The sequence below is a fragment of the Ambystoma mexicanum genome, chromosome 12, assembly GCF_040938575.1.
Source record: "Ambystoma mexicanum isolate Mex_15411 chromosome 12, UKY_AmexF1_1, whole genome shotgun sequence".
Lineage (NCBI taxonomy): Eukaryota > Metazoa > Chordata > Amphibia > Caudata > Ambystomatidae > Ambystoma > Ambystoma mexicanum.
In genome coordinates, this window is record NC_090936.1 from 281,844,465 (window position 1) to 281,865,788 (window position 21,324).

Sequence of the window (21,324 nt, forward strand, 5' to 3'; positions counted from 1 at the left end):
GCCACGGATGCCTCAGACTGTCTCAGCAGGGCGTCTATTATCAGGCTCGCGCAGCAGTAGCTCTGGACCCCCCCAAAGAGGACACAGAGACACTTGTTGCTCGTCCGGGCTCTGCGCGTGCACCGACGTGCAACCACGGGTACGCCCTATTTATTGGTACACCCGTCTTAAAGCAATTGCACCACACTCCTCCTTTTTCATAACAAAAGAGTAACGTGGCATACAACTAAACAACTTTTTCTTCTTCCCCACGCTGAAAAATTGACACATCTAACAAATTTATAACATCATTCTTGAGCGACTTGACTTAGCCCTTTTCTCTATGCATCCAGCACATAGTCATTTAGACAGGAGGGCCTACTTCATGTAGTACGTTAAAGGGATTGCCTACCTCAACCCCAGCTTAACCTTCCATCACCTACCACGCCTTGGTCAACTGGTTCTCGGTGGACGCTGTCATCTCGTCCCTCCTCTGGTTCTTCGTCATTTGCATTCCATGGTGTAGCCTCCACCTGGCCACCCTCACCGACTTTTTTAAATAAGCTTGAGTTCATTGTCACTGTGGCATTCCCATCTGATGCAGTCACCATGGACCCCTTCACTTCCACCACGTTCATGGGTCGAGGTTGATATGTCAATGAGAGTTTACCTTGCGGCTGTCTGTTCCTCACCAGTACTTCATCTCTGGGTGCCAAACGATCAAACAATGTGGTTATAGGCCCTTATGAAGGTTTTCATTTTCATTTATTTATTTTATTTATTTATTGTGCATTTGTAAGGCGATTATATATCAAGTAAATTATGTTTCAAAGTGCTCACAGGGCAGCAGGGAGGGAACATGAGAATGAAAGGCAAATAAAATAACAATGAAGAAAGAGGCGCTGCTACTGGGCCTTGTGAGCATTCAGAACGTGCAAGTGCAGAGAGAGATGAGGGAAGGGGGAGGGGAGAATTGGGTAAGTGCTAGGAGAACCACGGGGGAAGTGCTAGGCGTATGTTGCAAGCAGCTGTTAAGTGCCTGGCAGAGATCACTTGGTAAGAGTGGTCAACTGCCAGTAATAAGTGCAAGCCTGTGAAATAGCACAGGCCAATGGGCACCCCACAGCAAGTGCTGTGAGTGGTTGAAGACTGAAGGCGATTGGTGGGGGGGAGGCCAGGAACCAGAGGATGGTGCCAGCTGAAAAAAGAGATCAGCCACCAGCTCGCTCTGTAGCGAAGCGCTTGACACGCAGAGAGTTGGCGCCGGAGGAACATAGAGATCTGGAGGGAGAGTATTTGGTAATTGCCAGTTGTAGATAATGTGGTCCCTGGCCCCAGAAAGCCTTTTGGGTGATGCAGAGGGATTTGAATTTGATCCTTGCAGCAACTGGGGGCCAGTGGGGAGATATTAGGGCTGGAGAGATGCGGTCCCTGGGCTTAAGGCCAAGGATAAGTCTTGCAGCTGTATTCTGGATAAGCTGGAGGGGACACAAAGAGGAAGAGGGTAGATTAAGGAAGAGGCTGTTGCAGTAATACAGCCTAGAGAGTAACCGAGCTCCAGAGATGTTGAGCTTCTGGGGGAAAGTGAGGAAAGGAAGGATTCTTTTGAAAAGATGTAGTTGAAAGTGGGCCTTCTTGGCAAGGTCCTGGATGTGAGGGAGGAAGGAAAGAGAGGAGTCGAAGATTACTCCAAGATTTCTGGCTTCTGATGACTTAGACGGTAGCCAGAGAGATGGGAAGAAGGAGGGAGCAGAAGTCCCAATGGGAAGGATGTCAGTCTTGCTGGCGTTGAGGCAGAAATCATTGAAGGCACATCAGGACTGGATGGTAGATAGGAAGTCAGGAATGATGCAGGCAGTAAGGCGAGGATCAGAGGGAAGTTTGAAGAAAGTTGTGTGTCATCTGCATAACACTGGAAGTAAGGGGAGAAAGTGGAAATGAGGTGTGCAAGCGGTGCAAGACAGATGTTAAAGAGCCAGGGAGAAAGGTTGCAGTCCTGAGGAACACCACAGGTGGAGATAAAGGTGGGAGAGGAGAAAGAGCCCCAGATAACCTGGGAGGGGCGGTCATTGAGGAAGGAGGTCAGCTAGCCCAGTGCCCTTTCCGAGATACCAAGGGGTATCATGGAGCCGTTTTATGAGGATGGAGTGGTTGATCATATCAAATGCAGAGGAGAGATAAAGTAGAATGAGATCAGCTGGAGAGTTAGACTCAAGAGATGCACGCAGTTCTTCACCGGCATTCAGGAGAGCAGTTTCCGTGCCATTGGATGCTCGGAATACAGATTGAGGGTCATGTATGCAACCAACAAGCTCGGTGTGCTGGGTCAGTTGGGGGGAAGGTCAGCTTCTCCACGAGTTTCACAAGGAAGGGTCTGATATAGATGGGGCGGTAGATAGCCGGACACGAGGGGTGAGCAGAAGGTTTTTTCAGGAGGGGCGAACAAGGGAGTGCTTGAGGGAAGAGGGGAAAGACCCAGTAGCAAAAGAATGATTGTAGAAATCAGCAAGTGTAGGGGCAAGAGAGGCAATATTGTCCTTAATAGTTCTGAAAGAACAGGGGGAGACCTGTTTGGAGGGGACCCTCATACAGCAGAAAACTCTCACCTCATCAGGTGTGATAAAAGAGAAGGAGGAGAGAAATGTAGAGGAGGGTAGGAGGCAATAGGTGATGGGGAGGGTCAGAGAAAAGGGAAAAGAGGGTATTCAGGATGTCCTGAGTTCTTACGGTGAAATGTGTAGCCAATGCATTGCAGAGGGCTTGAGAGGGAAGTGGTGAGGTGGAGACTGAGGAAGGATTGGCTAGTTCCTTTCAGATTTTAAAGAGTTCAGCCATGTTGTTGGATGCCCCAGATACGCAAACCTGGATGTTTGTCAGAGGGGGAGCCTGAGGTCTGCTACTTCCTTTCTGCAGCACTGCACTTGCATTTCAGGGCTGCAAGTTGTACCAGGTGTTACGCTTGGAGGCATGTTTTAAGCAGATCCTCATGACTGGGGCAAGAATGTCGAGAGTATTACTGATGATAGTATGATAGTATTACTGATGATAGTATGGAGGTTTCTGAGAGTGGAGTCAGAGGTAGAGTCTGCAGTGGGAGGACAGGGGGATGAAAGTGGATGCGAAGGCAGCAACTGACACTCGTTTATTTGGACGGATGTCCGAGAACAAGGTTGGCAAAGCTGGGGGAGGTACAGTCAGATGGCAGAGAGGGCCCAGGTAGGCAGAGAGAAGGGAATGGTCAGACCAGGACAGTGGAGTGGTGAGGAGAGCAAAATATCAGTATGGATCAAGGCATAGAGAGTGTTTCTGGCTGGGTGGGTGGGACCTGGTGGGAGAATGGAGAGGGAGAGCGAAGTGCAGAGTTCACAGAAGAGAGTGGATACTGTGATAGAGGAGTCAAGGTGGATGTTAGAGTCACCTAGGAGAAGGAGTTTAGAGGTAGATGTGAGGACAGACGAGGAGAAGTCAGCCCATTCTGAGAGGAACAGGTGTATAGAGCCAGGGGGTCTGTAGATAGTGCCAATGGTCAAGGGGAAGTAGGAGAGATGACCAGGCTCTCAAAGGAGCAGTATGGCTAGGTGGGTATGAGGGAAGAAGGGACCCACGCATTCCTTGTTCTCCTTTCTCCGGAGACCCTCTCATCCTCAATATCAGCAGGTGCTACCCTCTCCAGGTCTGGCAACAGAACTCAAGGGCATCTCTTGAACAGCGCCTGCCCGGGGGCCACACCTGTCAAGCAATGGGGCGTTGCTTGGTATTCCCTTAAGAACTGGTACAGGGCCCTTCTCAGGCACTGGCCCTGTCCATGGGCAATGCAAAATACTTTGTTGAGAGTTTGCATGAAGCGCTCGGCCTTCCCGTTTGCCCTTGGCCACCCTGGCAATATTTTCCTGTGGTGAATTCCGCACTGCAGCATGAACTCTCCAAAACTGTCCCCTTGGAATGGTGGTCCATTGTTTCAGCAGATTCCCTTTGGCAAACCATGTGAAGAGAATACCTTTTATAGCATTGGTACAATGTGGTCAAACACTATGGACTCCACAAATTCGACTTCCAGATATCTTTCCCACTGATCAATGAACACCATGAAGTTTGTGTCCCGACCAGCAGATCGAAAGTCACTGTGTACTGTCTCCCATGGCTGGCAACTTCTTGGCATGGACTCAATTCATGGTTCACATTGCACTGGGGCAGCTACTTGGCACCACACACATCCTGCGACAAACTCGTCGACACATCTTTCCAAGTATGGGAACCACACTATAAGCATCAGGCGTGCCTTGGTTTTGGCTGCACTCTGCTGGGCTTGATTTGCCAATGCAATTATTTGCTGAATTTTGCATGAAGGAATCACCATCTTTGGCCCCCTACGCAGCAAACCTGAATCAGAGAACTTTAATTCCTCCTGTACTTTCCACAGCTGCTAGCGTATTGTTCAGGCCTCATGATTTCTTTTGCTTAGACCTTCCAGGATCCCCTTCGACTCCCCCTTTTGCAAAGCTCCTTGGAGGAGGTGGAAACACTCGTCCTCTTCGGACGCAGTGGTCAGTTCCTGAATGGACATGGCATTTGGAGTAGATGATTCAATGAGGACTTGGACAAAACCCTCCACTTCTGCATCTCCAGTCTCATTCCCGCTGTGTCCACTCATTGTATGGTGTGAGAAATAATCAGTAGCGTTGTTTGCCCCCGGTCTGTACACCAGACAGACTCCATACTCCAGCAGGGCAAGTATTCAACTTCCGGTTCTGGCAGGCAGTTTTGAAGATGAACCTGCCATGATCGGAACAAGGGGCTTGTGGTCAGGATTACAGTTCAGTTCAGACTGTTCCAGCCCTTTCTCCCTCAGCAGAGCCATATTCCTTTGCACCCCTCTTGCATCTTGTGGATATCCTACAGCACATACCTCTTCAATTTTCAATGCTCGTATTGCTGCATCCTTCTTGGACGCACGTGTGTCTGCTAGCTCATATGAGTGGACCATTTCCAGGTTGCGCGCCTGGGTTAACCCTGGCTCTCTCAATACTTGTCGTCACATTTTCCCAGAGGCGCACCTTTGAATGAGCTGCTGGTGTATCATGGTCTATTCATTGTCCCATGCACATGTGGAAGCCAGCTGTTTCAATCTGCCATGAAATGTGTGCAGTGCCTCATCCTCCTCCTGTTTGGCATGGCACATGACAAACCTCTCATAGTCCAGATTGATGAGCGGCATGAAGTACTCCCTCAAAGCATTTTTGGCTGCCACATAGGAGTCATTAACTGGTTGTAAAGTCTTGAATATTTCACAAACTGTCGGCCCGGCCACATAAATGACAGTTGACATATTTGCCTCATCATTCACCTCCCCTATGGCTCTGAAATACACCTCCAGACTTTCAATCCACAGGTTCCACTTCGGGCCCTGACTTGACGGTGCACCAGATACCTCAAACTCTGGCATTGGTGTGAGGGACCCTTGTTGACTGGGCATCTGTACACACACTGGGGCATTACCCTGACCTCCATCCATGATGCTGAATTTGTTGGCAGAAAGGTCTTCACTGTGTGCACAGGCACCCCCCACAGATAGGGCCGCAACCCAGCACTGTGTGCCTTCAATTATTGGCACAGAATGGGGGCCCACCGCTCTATATTGAGCCACCACATTGCTGGCAGACTCCAACAGGCCACAAAAGTAAAACATGATGGATCCCCCTTTTCATGTAGGGGTAAATGGATAAGGTAATGTCACACCATGAGAAAAAACTCACCCCATTCCAACACACACTGGAGAGAAAGATTTGAGAAAAAATATATCTTTTGAAGTTTGAAAATGAACACACCCTTTAGTGCTCTCAAAAATGTCTAAGGAGAGGTGCACATGCACTCCCTAGGGGAGCTGCAACCTTAACTTGACATGCTGACCTCACCGTCGTGCGTGCATCAGCTCCATGGCCTGCGAGTGCCCCGAGATGTGGTTCTGCCTCTGCGTGAGCTTCCGGAATCACTGCCGCATGGCCTGAGCTGATCGTCTGACAGAGCGACCTCCTTGTCGCCATTGTTATCAGGGCTGCAAGGCCTCTCACAGCGGTAGCCCCGGAACCTCCAAAGAGGATACAGAGACACTTGTTGCTCATCTGGGCTCTGCGTGTGCACTGACGTACAACCGGGCATACGCCCCATTTCTTGGCACGACTGAATTTCAGCACTCCATTGCGCCCATCGTAAAGTAGCCACACCACAGTGCCCCCAACCATAAAAGTTGAAATGGTCCCCCACACATCTTCAGCGAGGCCTGGCATCTGCATCAGAAAGTCAACAGAATAAAGCACGCAACTCGGAAAAGCCAATTTCTGTCGAGCTGCTTGTGCACTGTCCAATTGTATGTGTTATATCCCTGCTTCTCAATTCTTGATGCAGGGCCTGCCCTTAATTGCGCACAGCTGCAAATATATGTGCAACACAAATGGGGATCTCAGAGCCGAGCATAGCAGCCCCGGCGGTGCCTTCTGCAGCAGCGTGGAAGTGGTAGTCTTCAGCTTGCTTCCCTGCACTGGCTTGTGCAGGCTTGCTGCTAGCCATCACCTCTTTCGTTTTGCCATACATACTATAGGCCTGGACACCCCCTATGCCTAAGACTGCTTTAATACTAATGCTCGGACCTCCGCTTCACAGTCCTCAAAGTACTAACCAGTGATCTGTGGATGCATGTATGTCGGTTGTTTCCTGATCTAGAGCCAGGAGGGCTGAGGAGTCAGTCAGTCCTCCAACTTCCTTATTCTTCTTTTTTTGCAGCTCGTGACTGAGCTGTCCAGCGCTGCCGCCTGCCTCTGCTCCCTCTCTCCTGCTGCAGCTTCCAGGTCACTGGAGCTAGTTCCCGATCTAGCGTTACTTGAAACGAAACTGGTGCCTCCTTGCCTGCCACGCTCTGATGCCAGACCGAGCTGCAGCATGCTCATGAACAGAGAAACGTTGCTTGCTTCAGGAACCCGAAGATGGGAAATCATGCCAAATGCTGCTGCTTCTGGGCTGCCTGGGCGATGACCATGGTGGTACCAAGGTGGTAGGGGCAGAGCTAGAAAAGATCACAGGGCTGGGCAGGGTGGTGTTGGGCTCCGCCCTCCTGCCTGTTATTGTTGTTACAGTTACCCATTAGATGCTGGCAGTCAAGTCAAGTGTTTAAAAAAAGGTACGCCAGCCAAGAGCTAAGCAATAAGTTTAGAGCGAGAGTACTGCGCGTGGCTGCAGGCAGGGAAAATAAGTTTGTGTAAGTAGTTTTAAACACACAGAGTGACAATAAAATGGTGTGCATTTTTCTCAGCCCTCAGTGCTGCTTGTAAAATATGGCCCACATGACTCATCTCATTCGGCCCAGGGCCTAATGGCCTGAGTGGCCAGTCCATCGCTGCCTCTCTTCCATGTCACCCTAAACTTCTCTGTCCCTTCACGACTATAAGGGAAATCTATATGTCCTGCTATGTGTGAGAAAACTGAAGGTGTCTCACTCGCCATTCCCAGGGGATATGTCATCCAGGTGGCCAGGACACGGCCATCGCTATTTGAAGTGAAAGTGGGACTCTGAAGGGTGAGATGCGGTATCCCCTTCCTTATGGTATCTTTTCCACATCATGCCCAGTGGGATACTTAGAAGCTCAACCCCCCCTTTTCCAACACGAAAACATTCTCACACCGTGAGTGATAACGGACTAATACCAGAGCCGTTTACCTGATATGTCCCAACACAAGGGTCAGCCAGAGTCAAACAATTGCCGATAACTACACACAACTGGCTGCCTGTTCCCTTCCCCTCTGGGATAATAGGCAGAGCACAAGAGCCCACTTTGAGCAAGTCTGAATGCACGAGAAGACCACTATTCCATGATGGCAGTTTCAGAGAAAGGCAGCGAGACCTGAAAGGAGGTCAAGGAGGTAGTTGCCCTCGCCCTTTTCTACCCAGACTCGCTAAGCCTCTGATAAAAGAAACAAAAGACCGGGAATGGAAAGCTGGCGAGTGGTGTGACGGATGTCAGTGGTACACTGATAACCAGGGCGGGGAGAAGCAGTTGCCATAGTGGTATTGTCCTTGACTCCAGCAGCAAAAGACACTGCAATGAGTTCAGCACAACCAGTGAATCGCACAAACCTGATGGTGGGCCGGACTGTGTTAAGACTCAAGGTTGCAGTGCCAACATTAAGAAGATTAAGGGACAGAGGTCTTTCGTGAATGAAGTTTGTACTAGTGGTAGAATATCCGGCGCCACATGGGTGCTTGTTTGAAGTCTCTGACTGGTACCCCTCTGCTGAACAAATGGACTGTGGTGAACAAAAAAGGGTAAAGAAACTACAAATCTCAAGAGGCCTTAGGGAAGGCCGACATGAGATGTAAAGGTGGTCATACACGGGCCAAGCTAAACCCCTTGTACAATCAAAAGTCCTTGACTCGTTGTAGAGATTTTGACGACAATAGAATTGTGAAACTGGCCCTTGCAACCAGCTGAGAGGAACACCATACAAACTGTGTTTTGTGAAGCCCGCACTTGGCATGGGCTAACAAAGTGACCCAGTAAAACGACATCACCCATCGGAAGTCTCTGTTTAAATTGGCAATTGCTTTGGGAGGCTGACGCTAAAAGGAGGATCGGAGCGTGGCTGAGGGAGATCCTAAGGTGAAGAAAAACAGCCTAAAACGTGGGAAGGGAGACCCCAGCCATAACATCCTGCCTTATCACTTGGTGAAAACTTCTTTCTTTTCTTGTGAAACATTAACCCACACTATTTTATAACATAGCATTAAGGATTGGCAATAGTCTTTTTTATTTGACTAGCCTCTACTTGGACTGTATTATTACTATTTGATGGTCGTTGCTTTCTCCCATCTTAGATTTAGGTTTAGAGTAGGCGTATTTCTCACTCATTTTGCAGTTTAATAAACACCCTTGAACTGTGATCACTTGAGTCTGTCATGCTTTGATACCATGCCTTCCTTGCATATGTACCTCCAAATGTTTTGCTTTATTGTTTTTAGCTGAGAGTCTACAACTCTATAAATAGTGACCCAAATCCTCATGGTAAGAATACAATTAAATTGCCATTGGAAATAGCCTCATAATTGCAGCAAACCATTTAATTTTAACCAAACTATGTGCCAGATGGTCTCTACCGGTTCAATTTTGTGTTTTGGGTTACATCGGCTCTAGACACTTTTCAGAGGCTTGTGGGTGAAATCCTCAAGCCAAACAAACCACTTTCAGGAGAGTATCTTGATACCATCACTATACATGTGCCCTCATGGGCAGAACAAATGCCCCCTTTCTATGTGACAGTGCATGCCCTCAGAGCTGCTTGTTTAACAACAAACTTGGACAAATTTACTCTGGGAAAGAAGGCAGTCAAGTACCAGAAAATCTTCGTAGGTACCTGACTTGTCCGACATCAGAAGAAAAAGTGGTCACTGCAAAGAACACCTAATATCGGAAACAAAAAAACAAGTTAAACGATTTTCTAGGCTTGGTGGGTTACCACCTCCCATTTATTCGATCTTTCTCCACTCTAGTGGCCCCATTAATTGACAAAAATAAGGCTAATTGTTCAAATAGGGTTGTGTGGGATAATGCTGAATGGCTAGCCTTTAACCATCTGAAATATTGCCTTTGCAATCAACCCATACGAGGGTGCCCAATTTTTGGGGACCCTTTTTCTTTGCAGACCCATGCCTCTGAAGTCGGGCAACAAGACATTCTATTGCAAGTACATGATGCAAAGGAACACTGCATCTTCTGTACTAGTAGAAATCTGTTCCGTCAGAGACAGAATGCCACAATACGGCAGAGGCCTTCGCCATTAACTGGGCTATAGAATCTCTAAAATACTACCTTAAGGGGGACTCAAACGAAAAAGTAATGAATTGGTTTCTTGCATTACAACCCTACACTTTTTAGGTGATACATCATAAAGGGTAGGAACAGAACATTCATTACCTATGCAGGCTACTCATAGACCATTTAAGGGAGTATAGCCCTTGTTTTAGGGCCCTTGTCTAAGCAAGATGTCCACCTCCCTCACTCCGGACCCGGGGCATTCCCCATGGGTATCACTACCACCATGCACCAGGCCAGCCCATAGGAAGGGGCACTGCACCTGCTGAATAAAATCACTTCTAACAGGAGTTCACTAGATCACTAAGGGAAGCATACACCAGAGTGAATGTTAGAGTGGTCCCAACAGGCACCCCCTTTTATTTATTAAATACACTTACCCTTTAAATCTTTTTTTTCCTTTACTGTCCCCAGAATTCCCCTGGCGTCAGCACCAACTGAATGGGGGCCTGCTACATCAGCTCACCCTTCCTTGGAGGAGTCATTTAGGGTGAGTCTGGCACAACAGACCCCATACTCAAACTCAGGTATAACCGCCATGGAGTGTGAGGCCAGTGGATGGCCTCTGTGAGTAGTCCCATCTCGCTAAAAAGCCTCTGGCATGCCGCTACACTGTATGACTCCTCACGTCAGGGTACCTCCCCTCTACCCCCTTTCTCTATTTAACATTCTTACAAATAATGAATTTCCTACACATACTTAACTATGTGCCCTACGGAGCAATTCCATTAAAAACCCATACTCCCAACTTAACATTTAAGTTATATATAAATATAACTAATAGAAATAGAAACACTTTCCAGGTTATGCGCTTATCAGTTCAATTATTTCAACTGTGAGAAACCTGAAGGTGTCTCACGTGCAAATCCCTGGGGGACTGTCATTCAGGTGGCCAGGACACGGTCATCGCTGTTGGATCCAGTTCCGGGGGGTGGACCAGTGAGGGAGGATCCTTGGAGAGTGGAAGTGGAACACGGATGGGTGAGACATGGTATCCTCCTTCTTATAATGACTTTTCCCCCTCCTACCCCATAGGATATTCAAACACTCTACCCCACCATTTTCCAACTAACACTTTTGCACATCATGAATGATGACAAACACCAGAGCCGTTTACCTGACGTGACCCAACAAAAGGGTCAGGCAAAGTCAGGCAAATGACCAGAATCCCACACCTGATGGCCCTTTCCCTTCCCCACAGGGATAAAAGGTGGAGCAAAAGAGCACCAAACGAGCAAGGCAGACCACGCGACGAGACAGCTATCCAGGCATGGCAGTTCAAGAGGAGGAGAAAGACGGCACAAACCGAGAGGGTGACAAGGAGAGAAGCAACCTTGCCCTTTCCGACCAAGGCCCGTGAAACCTCAGTGGAAGAAAATGTAAGACCGCCAACAATAGCCCAAGTGTGTTGCAGCAGATGCCAACGGTATTCAGTTTAAAGTTGAAATTTAAATTGGTTCGTTAAATTCAATCCTAGTTCAAGGTTATATCATCATAAATGTGAGATATAATTCTGAAAACTGTTCAAAATTCCTTTTAATTTATAAGAAATTCCAATTCACCAAATAATTGAGTTAAAGAAAATTGGCCCACCCAAACCTGCATGATCTAATTGTTAATATAAAACAGTTGTTCCTGAATGGTATTAACTGATCTAAATATTAAAGCATGTGCAATTGTACTGCCATTCAAGGCAATCATTATAAATCCAGACTGTTCAAATTTTGATTTTTTTAAAAATAATATAATATTGCATTAATATTTATTTTTTCAACTCGCCATATATAACTGTCTCATCTTTTGTCCTATGAGAGGACGTGTATTCCTAAATATATACAATCAGTTGATTAGTAATGATCAAATTAGTGATGATTTATATTAAATTCTATGTGTTGTATAAAATCCAAGTTATTCTCACCCCTTATTCAATCTGTATTGTAGTCTTAGCGTATTGATTTCTGTATTGATTTATAAGGTGCCAACAACTGCTACCATGCCTGTACCTCTGTAACTAAGCTCTTACAAGTAACAGCGCCTCAATGCCCCCGGGCTGCTTGTGCGCTATGCACATTTAAATAAATAAATAAATACATATGTTTATGCATCAAATTGAATATTCTTTACGTCCCGATTTCTATCAGCGGCTGTATGCAAGCAAAGTAATACAAATAAGTAAAATATTTTTGTCCCAGCAATCTAGCTCGACAGGTTATATTGTCACCTAGTCCTGATACCTGGAAACTAATGGATATTCTACCCAAGTAATGTTTCAATCACCCCGATATGGAGTGTAATCCTGTTCGGGTTGCAGTGTATTGCGTGGCAGTCTCCCGCGATCGCCGTTTTGAAAGCCAATTTATAAACATCAGAGCTGACCCATAACATCATGACACGCATGATGTCTGTATGTAGCAGTCTTTCTTTACTTGCTGGTGAATAATATGAAAATAGATATTTAAGGGTGCATATTATATCTGCATTTCTGTTCTCTTACTCCATATGATTTATGTTTGACTTTTGTTCCTTTTAACTGATTTAAAGTCACATCTAGCGCGGGGTCACCATTTTAAAAGACCATTAACTGTGATATTTAAATATCTATCCAATTGGATTAGAAACTCTGTACCTGCGTGATTCCAAATATTTTAATTTCCAATTCATTTAGTAATCATTCTCAATTAATAATATCAGGGTCTGGGTGAGCAACTGATCTTTGCTTAGACTGTGTACAGCGACAATACGTTAGAAAGATCCTAAATTAGAATTGTGTCTCTTTTTCTCTGGCCCAAGTGTCTTTTGTTTTTAAATCCTCCTGCAGTCTTTTCTCCACAGCCCAAACCATTCTTGTGCAGGGGCGTTCTGTTCTATTTTTGTTTTCTCTTTCTGTTTTCAACATTCCATCCAGCCCTATGGTGGGCTGCATGTTCTACTCCACACACAACACATATAAACAAAGAAACACACTACACATTTATTAAACTACCTTTATTACCCTGGTGTCTCCATCTGTATATATAGGTGTTCCCTTAGTGTACAAGCATGTAGACCCTGCTAGCAGGGCCATGGGGGGCACTGGCTACAGGAGTCCTCTTTGAAATGGAAGGAGAGTGAAGAGTTTCCTGAATTACCCATCCTGATATGTGGGCATTAGGATAGTCTGGCTGCTAACTGATGTGCCCCCAGTGAGTATTTGAAGAAGTATCCTGCTGACTCACTATCCTCCCAGAGATGCACTAAAGCTTCCTGGAAGAAACCCTTCACGCCCCAGCTCCTAAGGACCTTGTTTACCCAAATGCAATACCAAGGGTCTTAATGCTTGCTGAAGACTCATTTTACCAGACTCAGAATGCAAAATCAAGAGTCATAGGTTCCTGGAACGGAATAGAACGTCTGCTACAATTTGAGAGACTCAGAACGTGAACTAGCAGAGTTTGGAGACAATGAAAAAAATAATGTCCCCGGCTTTCCTGGGGTTACATACACAAAGGAGCAGTGTTAAAACACATGTGTATTCGCACATGCTGTCATCCTGCAGAGGAAAGGGAATGGGGCACCACAGAGACACCCACAGTGGTGTTTTTTCCAAGATGGTGCTGAACACCGCAGATTCTTTTCAAACCTTGCAGCCCCACACTAATACCCCAACAGACCCTCAGGTAATTAACCAATATGAGGAGAAGCTAAATAATACCAGTATGCATGAAATGTAGAGTCCCCAAGGGATTAACCAATCCCCCCAACAGAATTCAAATAGGACAAGGAATAGAAAATCTTCCCATCCCAGGATGTATAAAAGGGGCTGGGAAAGAATTGTTAAGGTATGGAAGATAGTAGCTAGAGCATAGCAGATATTGTCCCTTTTGAATTTATGTAAGGGGAGAAAGAGGAAGAGGAGAAGATGGAATAGATGACTGACTGTGAAAGGTAGACTAGCGGAGTACATTTACGGAAAATACTGCCTGGAAGAAAGCAGTCCAAACATTTTGGAGGAGGAAAATGGAAGTTGAAAGGAACTGGAAGCCTTAAAGGGGCTGGTTTTTCAGAGGTGACCATGTACCTCGCACAATCCTTGGGGAATTGATGTGCCATGCTCTTAATATGTCCAATAGCGCCCCTTGCAAAACAATAAGAGAGAGCAATCTGTCCTGCGGCAGGAGGACGATGGAATATCGACTGCCTTGAAAGGACCCTGAATGTGAGACAGATAATTATCCATTGACCTTTTGTGAATCCTGGGGAATCCAAGGTCCAGGAGGGACCAATTGTGAAACCTGAACAGAACACAAAGTCTGGGGGAGACTTGTTGCGAACCTTGAAAAAGAACCTAAGATGCAGGAGGGGCTTTTGTGGACCCTGAAGAGAACCTTCGGTCAAGGAGAGGGTATCCCCCCTTTGATTTGCCTTGGAAATGTCCCCTACACTGCCTCAGTCTACCTTCACTTCGCCAGACGTTTACTTGATCATACATTTACTTCTTCCTGCCTTTAATTTGAGTGCATCGTCACATTGCGAAGGTTGCCATGCATGTGGTTAAGATTAGCTAAGATTAGGGTTATGGTTGGGTCAAGGGGAGCAGGGCATGTAATGAGGAAGCGAATGCTGGGAGAAGTGAAAGAAAGTAGAAGTAAACGTATGGAGAAGTAAATGTGACTAAGTGAATGCATGGCGAAGTGAATGCAGGGGAAGTAAAGACATACATCCCAGGAGAGCACTGTTGGGAATCTGGAAATAAAACCTAAGGTCTCAGAAGGGCATGTTGTTAACCCTTAGAGAACCTGCTGTGCCGTGAGAATTGAGCAACCTAGAAACCTGAGTGCCATCACAAGCTCACCAGTGAAAATGAACAAGCTCAAAAGGCCAAAAAGAGAAAGCTGGGGAAGACCTTTGAGAGGTCATAGAAAACATAGGAAAAGCACAGAGGAGCAGGAAAGCCCAAACTGCAAGTAACTCGTACAGGCGCCTTACAGGAATGTTGTTTGTTTTGCTGTGATTAGCTTAGGGATGGATACTTGGGAATAGGATCTGAGAACACTTTTGCTTGGCCACATCTGGTGTTATTAGATTAGGGTAGTGTGTAGGCTAAAATACACTGTAAGAGTACGTTTGGCAACTTTTCTATGAGCCACATCCTTTGGAACTTTATTTATAGACTTCAGTGACCTAAACACAGACACACAGGGAAACCCCGCTTGTCGTTGAACCAACCCTGACACTGTTCTGCCCTATAGAATCCTTACTTGTTCTAGACAAAAACCCATAGTCTCTGTAGGTGTTTGTCTCACCCTTTCTGTTAGGAAACAGAGAATAAAATCCATTTTGTTCAAACATTGTAAACCTTTTGTCGAGTGTGCGTTACTCAGCCAACCAAAGTATCACAGTGTTCACTGTGGATTTTCTAAAGCTAACATCAGAACTCTGGCCTCCATACTGAACCACTTCTAAGCCCGAATCCAACTTTATGCAGAGGATGCCCAAATAGCTTTCACTTGCACTGTAAGAACCCGCACAGCAACGAGACATCCAACTTCCTCTGGTCAGTTCACAAAGTGCCAATGCTGCACAGCTTCTATCCCAACTCAACAAACACTAAGATTCTCCTGTGGCATCCCGAATCTTAGCAGGTTACCTTTCAGTTGCCCAACTTCCTAGCTCATCAAACAGCCCTGATTATATCCCTAATCAACAGTGTTGTCATCCTACACACTACAAATGGACAAGATCATCCACAAAGTACACTCATTTTTTCATAGCATGATAGCTTTAACAACACCCTTATATAGATATACAATAAAAATAACAAAATGCCAGATAACCATATACCTAAAAAGCATCCCAAATGGAAATACATAAAAACACCAAATATACATTAATGTCAGTAACACATGTATTTAAAGTAAATGGAACTCTGTAATGTCCCCTGGTGACTGGGCATCGGATAAATAAGGAAGCCTTAACAAAAGCATATCTTCCTAGATAAGCACATGCCACACACACTACAAAATGACAAAATCGGCCACAAAGCACATTTTAAGCTCTTCATGTTGCGGAAAATCTTGCCATATCTAGAGATGGAGTAAATGATCCAATTGATGAGAGCCTCTGGGCCTGATTTACAAAAATGTTTAATATAGGAGAGTCCCATAGCAAACATTTTTGTAAATCAGGCCTTTAGTCCTGTCTAACCATGACTATTATAATTCCATGTACCTGGGCATGAGCAAACAACAAACACATTAATTCAGGTTTATCCAAAGTCATGCCACCAGACAGATCTCGTCTCCTTTGTGAACAAATGACGTCTGTATTGAAAGTGCTCTAGTATCTTCCATTTGACTGCTGAGTCCAACGGAAAGTAAAATATCCAGCACAGTGAGATATCCACAACCATAGGCCCCAAGTACATAAAACCAACGCAGACCCTTGCTCACCAGCCAGGAACCTCAGCTCATCGGGTTAAAACTCCTGAACCACCCCAAGTACTAGAGAGTAAGCTAATGGATAGAATCTCCTCCTCAATCCATAAACTATGTAACACCTGCAAATATCCCTTAGAAACGAACTCAAGTACCACAAATACCACAAAACACTTAAATCAATCATGTTCAATGCAGCCTTCCCAGGCAACTAGTGCACACTCCCAGAGCTGCTCAGCAAGCACAGGTTAAGCCCTCACTTGATTCAAAGCTTCCTGGCCCTTGACAGTGGCAGAGGCAGAGGCAGATTTTGGTGCCGGGGGATGGATAGCTCCTGAGGGGGCACCAAAAGTCTACATGATTCAAGAGTGAGCTCACTGCGGCGATGGTGAATGTTTTCAGTAAAGGGTCCTACATTTTTCCTCAAATTAACATGAGCGACTGAGTGTAACAAGGTAGCCCTAAATAATTAACGTAGGGTTTGTTTGGGTTCCTCCCCCCCCCAAGATTTCTTTTAAAATAATGTACTTAAATGATGCATTTTGCAGCACAATGTTTAAGAAAAATGGAATGAAAAGCTAACAATTTTGCAGCACCATTTTTGAAGAAGAGGTAAAATGCCATATAATGTACAGTTGCTTCACATGAAAAACTCCAGGAAAAGCCACGCCAACAACAGTGCACTAAATATGAGTACTTTATGTTATGAGAGGCAGCCACACATTATCTATGTAAGTAATGACAATTTTAAGCATGAAGCTCTTGTAAGGGTGTAGTTGAATCTGTAAGTATCAGTTTTCCGCCCAGTACTTGCCAGTACTGAGCAGGTGAAAAAATAAGAAAGCTGAGACAGTTTTACTCCATTCCTGAAATATAAAAATGACAGATACTCGCATGCACTGAATGCAGAATCCACTAGCTTATTTTTAAACAGGCAATGCATATTTTAACTGCCAAAAGAATTAGGTAGGTAAAATGACATTAATGTAGAATTGAGATAATAACAGAAGCACACTGTGTGCTAAACATTCATGGAGGAGCTAGGATAAATAGGGTCTCACTACATTGGTAAAGGGAAAGTGTCAAAATGACAGGGGCAAGATCCTGTGTACATTTACCGGGAATTTATACATGGCAGAAAATGCATTTAAATCCCAGTAAAATACAGCAGTGAAATGTTAGCAGGAAATGTACATTTTTAAAAGCAGTACGAATGGAAAGCAGGCTTTACAAATCTAGTTAGGCCTCAAAACACTCAGTTTGCTTGTCATGATGACGTCATGGATGAGTTTTGTCTTTAAAAATAATTGGCCAGCAACGAAGCAGTTGGAAAAACTGGATGAAGGCTTGCCTGTGGATGTTTGTGTTTTCCTCCCAGCTCCTTGTGTACTTTGAATAAAGAGCTGGGATTACCTAGCATTTAACATATTTCCATCCTCTGGCCCCTCTTTATTGGAAGTTGCCATATAGTGAGCTGAGTTGCTTTTTTAGGCCCAGATTACACTCTTCATATATATGATTTACATTGAACATTACTGACATAGATAGGTATTGGCAGCAGCTTCATGCATGTGATTTAAAGGGACGATTACTGGAAAAGTTGGGACAACCTACCTATGCCAGTAATGGTCACTTTAAATCACATGCATGAAGGCTGATGCACTTCATGCATATGATTTGATGTGACCATTACTGGCAAAGGAGGGACAACCTACCTATGCCTCTAATGGTAATTTTAAATCACATGCATGAAGCTTGTGCCACAACCAGTGGAGGGGCGTAAATATTTCCAACATATGTGCCTGAGCCACTGAGCATAGCTTAGGAACTCAACCCACCCCCCTTTCCCAACATGAACACTTACGTGTGGACAGCTAACCATTAGAGAAAATGGACTAACACCCAAGCTGTATACCTGACATAACCCAATTCAATGGTCAGGCAGGGTCAGTCATTTACTGACCATTACACACACCTGACTTCCATTACAATTCCCCACACGGATAAAAGGCGGAGCATGAGAGCACACTCTAAGAAAAGCAAAGCACACAAAGAAGCAGCAGTTCAAAGATGGCAGTTTAATACAAGGTGAAAGATGGCAAAACTGAAGAGGATTGCAAGGAGGTAAGTGCCCTTGACATTTTCAAGTCAGCACAGCCGGTGAGTTGGAGAGACTGATACCAGACCAGTCTGTGTTGAAGTCAAGTTTGCAAGCGGCACCATTGTATAGTAAAAGCTGAAGAGAAAAGTGAATGAAGCATATGTGGCAAGCAACGTGAACAAAATTAAACAACAGATGAGTGATTGAACTTTGAAGCCAAGATACGATAACTTAGAGTGGTCCGGTACCACGTGTGTGCTCATTCAAAAGTCTGTGAGGAATCCAACTAAAAAGGAGGCAAATGTTAAAAAGTGATACCGAATTGTGAAATTGAAGTGGTCCTGCAACGGGTCAAGCGAAACCATGTGCACATCTGAAAGTCTTCGATAGTAATAGCATAAAGAAAGTTGATGACAAAGTAGATGAAGTTGGTCTGAGCCCCGCAGATGGAGATCAGCTAAGAGATTTTGGTTAAAGCAAGTTTGTGTTAAAAGTTACATTGGAAATTGAAATTGGTCCAAGCCCAGCAGAGGGAGACTAATTGAACATTGTGTTGAAAAAGTGATCTGCGGTGAACTGGGAATCACCCCAGGAATTGGATGCATGAATAATCTACGAACATTGTGTTAAGAGGATCTGAGCCCAGCTGAGGGGGATCCGAGGTGAATCGTGAATCCCCTGAGCTATTGAGTACTTGTGAAATCTGAAAGAGGAAAATAACTTTGTTTGTTTGTCGCATCAGGCCCTCTGAAAGAAGAGAATTTGAAAGGCAATGTGAGTTGGGCATAGAAGGCCCTGATGCTAATGATTGAACTGTATCCTGGTGCTAGAGAAGCAGAGACTGTGCTAATCTCAAGTGTTTCGCCTTGTCCAGTTCTAAAAACGTGGGGAATGGAGGCCAACAGCCTTTACATCCTGACATATCATTTTGTGAACACTTCTTTCTTTTTCATAACACTGTTTCCCACACTGTTTGTATTTAGAAGTAAGGATTGGCAAAAGGTTTATGAGTATAGGCCCTTTTATTTTGACAAGACACAGCTAAGACTGTGTTATTATTATTTGATGGTCATAGCTTGCTCCCATCTGTAGATTTAGGGTTAGATAGGTGTTTTTCAAACCCTTTTTGAAGTTCAATAAACACCCTTGAACTGTGTTCACTTGTGTCTGTCTTACTGTTGATACCATGCCTTCCTTACACTACCCTGAAATGCCAGTCTAACAAGTAATAACACATACCATGCTTAGTTTATCATAGATGCCCAGTAAACAAAGTCATGCCATAGTAAGTAAAGGCTAGACTCGCTGCCCTAAAATGCCAGTCTAGCCAAGTAATAACACGTAACATGCTTGTATTATTATAGATATCAGCACAAAAAATGTAACGCCGTAGTAAGAAATGGCTAGACTGGCTGCTCCAAAATGTCAGTCTAGCCAAGTAATAACCTCTGATTGATAAAAGAAAGGATGCTGATTTGCTACTTTGAATCTAATATAGATGCCAGTAAAAATGTGTTTTAATGTGCCCCCAACTCGGACACCCGCTCCACAGCCTAGCACAAACACAAAAGTGCATACACATTCACACATGCACACAGGAGCCGAAACACTGATGATGTGGCACCCTGCTCCGTGTGTATGTGTGTGGAGGTGAGGAGAACCCCCTCGCACATACAAATGTGCAGTACCCCAACCTGCATCTCCAAAGGGCCATGCAAACCCGGGGAAGCAAAACACTGCCAAACTTGCACAGCCCCTAGGACATGTGTGGCTTGGGTTATGAACTGTCAAAATGAAACTTTGTTTCCCTTTGGCAGTTCAAGTCGGGCCAAGAGGGAGTGCTGCTGGCTGGTGCGGCTCCTCCATGATGGGTGAGGGTTCTGTTGGGTCGGCACCTGCAAGTCCTATATTGTTTAGCTGCCCCTGCATACAATCTATCAATGCCACTATTAGTAACTTTAAATCACATGCAGAAAGGCTGAAGCGATTCATGCATATGATTTAAAGTGACCATTATTGGCATTGTTGAGACAACCTATCTATGCCATTAATCGTCAATGATCAAAACCTAGAGAAAGTGGATTCTATAATTTACTTGGTAGTTAGCATTAACAAGAACAGGAATGAGTGGAGTCAATACCAAGTTATTAGAGAAAAACTGGTAAAACTAACGAACCAAGGGAGAGCAATACCCAATCGATATGGAACTTATTCCATGATTCCTATTATAACGTTTTACAAACAGAAGGTGGTGACTGTTTCGACGTATGGTGTTGAGTCACTTTTGAATTTGTCATGGAAGATATGGGAGATTTGTGAAGGTTTTTTTCTGGAGGAAAGTCCTAATTTTGCCAAATTGCCTGCCAGGATATATGATTAGACATGAACTCAGATTCCAATCCCTGACGTCCATAGTAATGTGGAAAACTATCTCCTTCTATTGGAAATGTAGAATACATACTCCGACAGCACCCTTTAAGGTCCTGAATACTTCAAAGGCAGATAAACATCTTAGACACTGGAAAAATTGCTGCAAGGATTTCCTGGAGTTAAACATAGAAAAAGAAACCTTAAAGGTAAATCCTACGAAGGTTAAGAAGTTACTACAGGAAAAAGATTGGATCGAAGCTCTAGAAGCAAGATACAATAATAAATCAGGTACCTACCTAACATGGGAACCCAAGCAGTTAAACTATCCACCTAAGTATCTACAAATGTTTCCTTCAGCTCATTATCGTGACTTACTTATGAGGTGTAGAACGAATATCTTACCGACAAGAGAAGTAATGCTTAAAAGGAAACCGATCGAACGTAAAGATGGATCCTGTAGGTTCTGTAAAGACAGCTTGGAAACACTACAACATTTAGTACTGTCTTGTCTGGCTCTTATAGATAAACGTGGCCAATTATTGGGCCCTTACAAACCCCTTTTGGACTCCATCACAGAGGAAAACTGGTGGGAAGGAATTTCGTC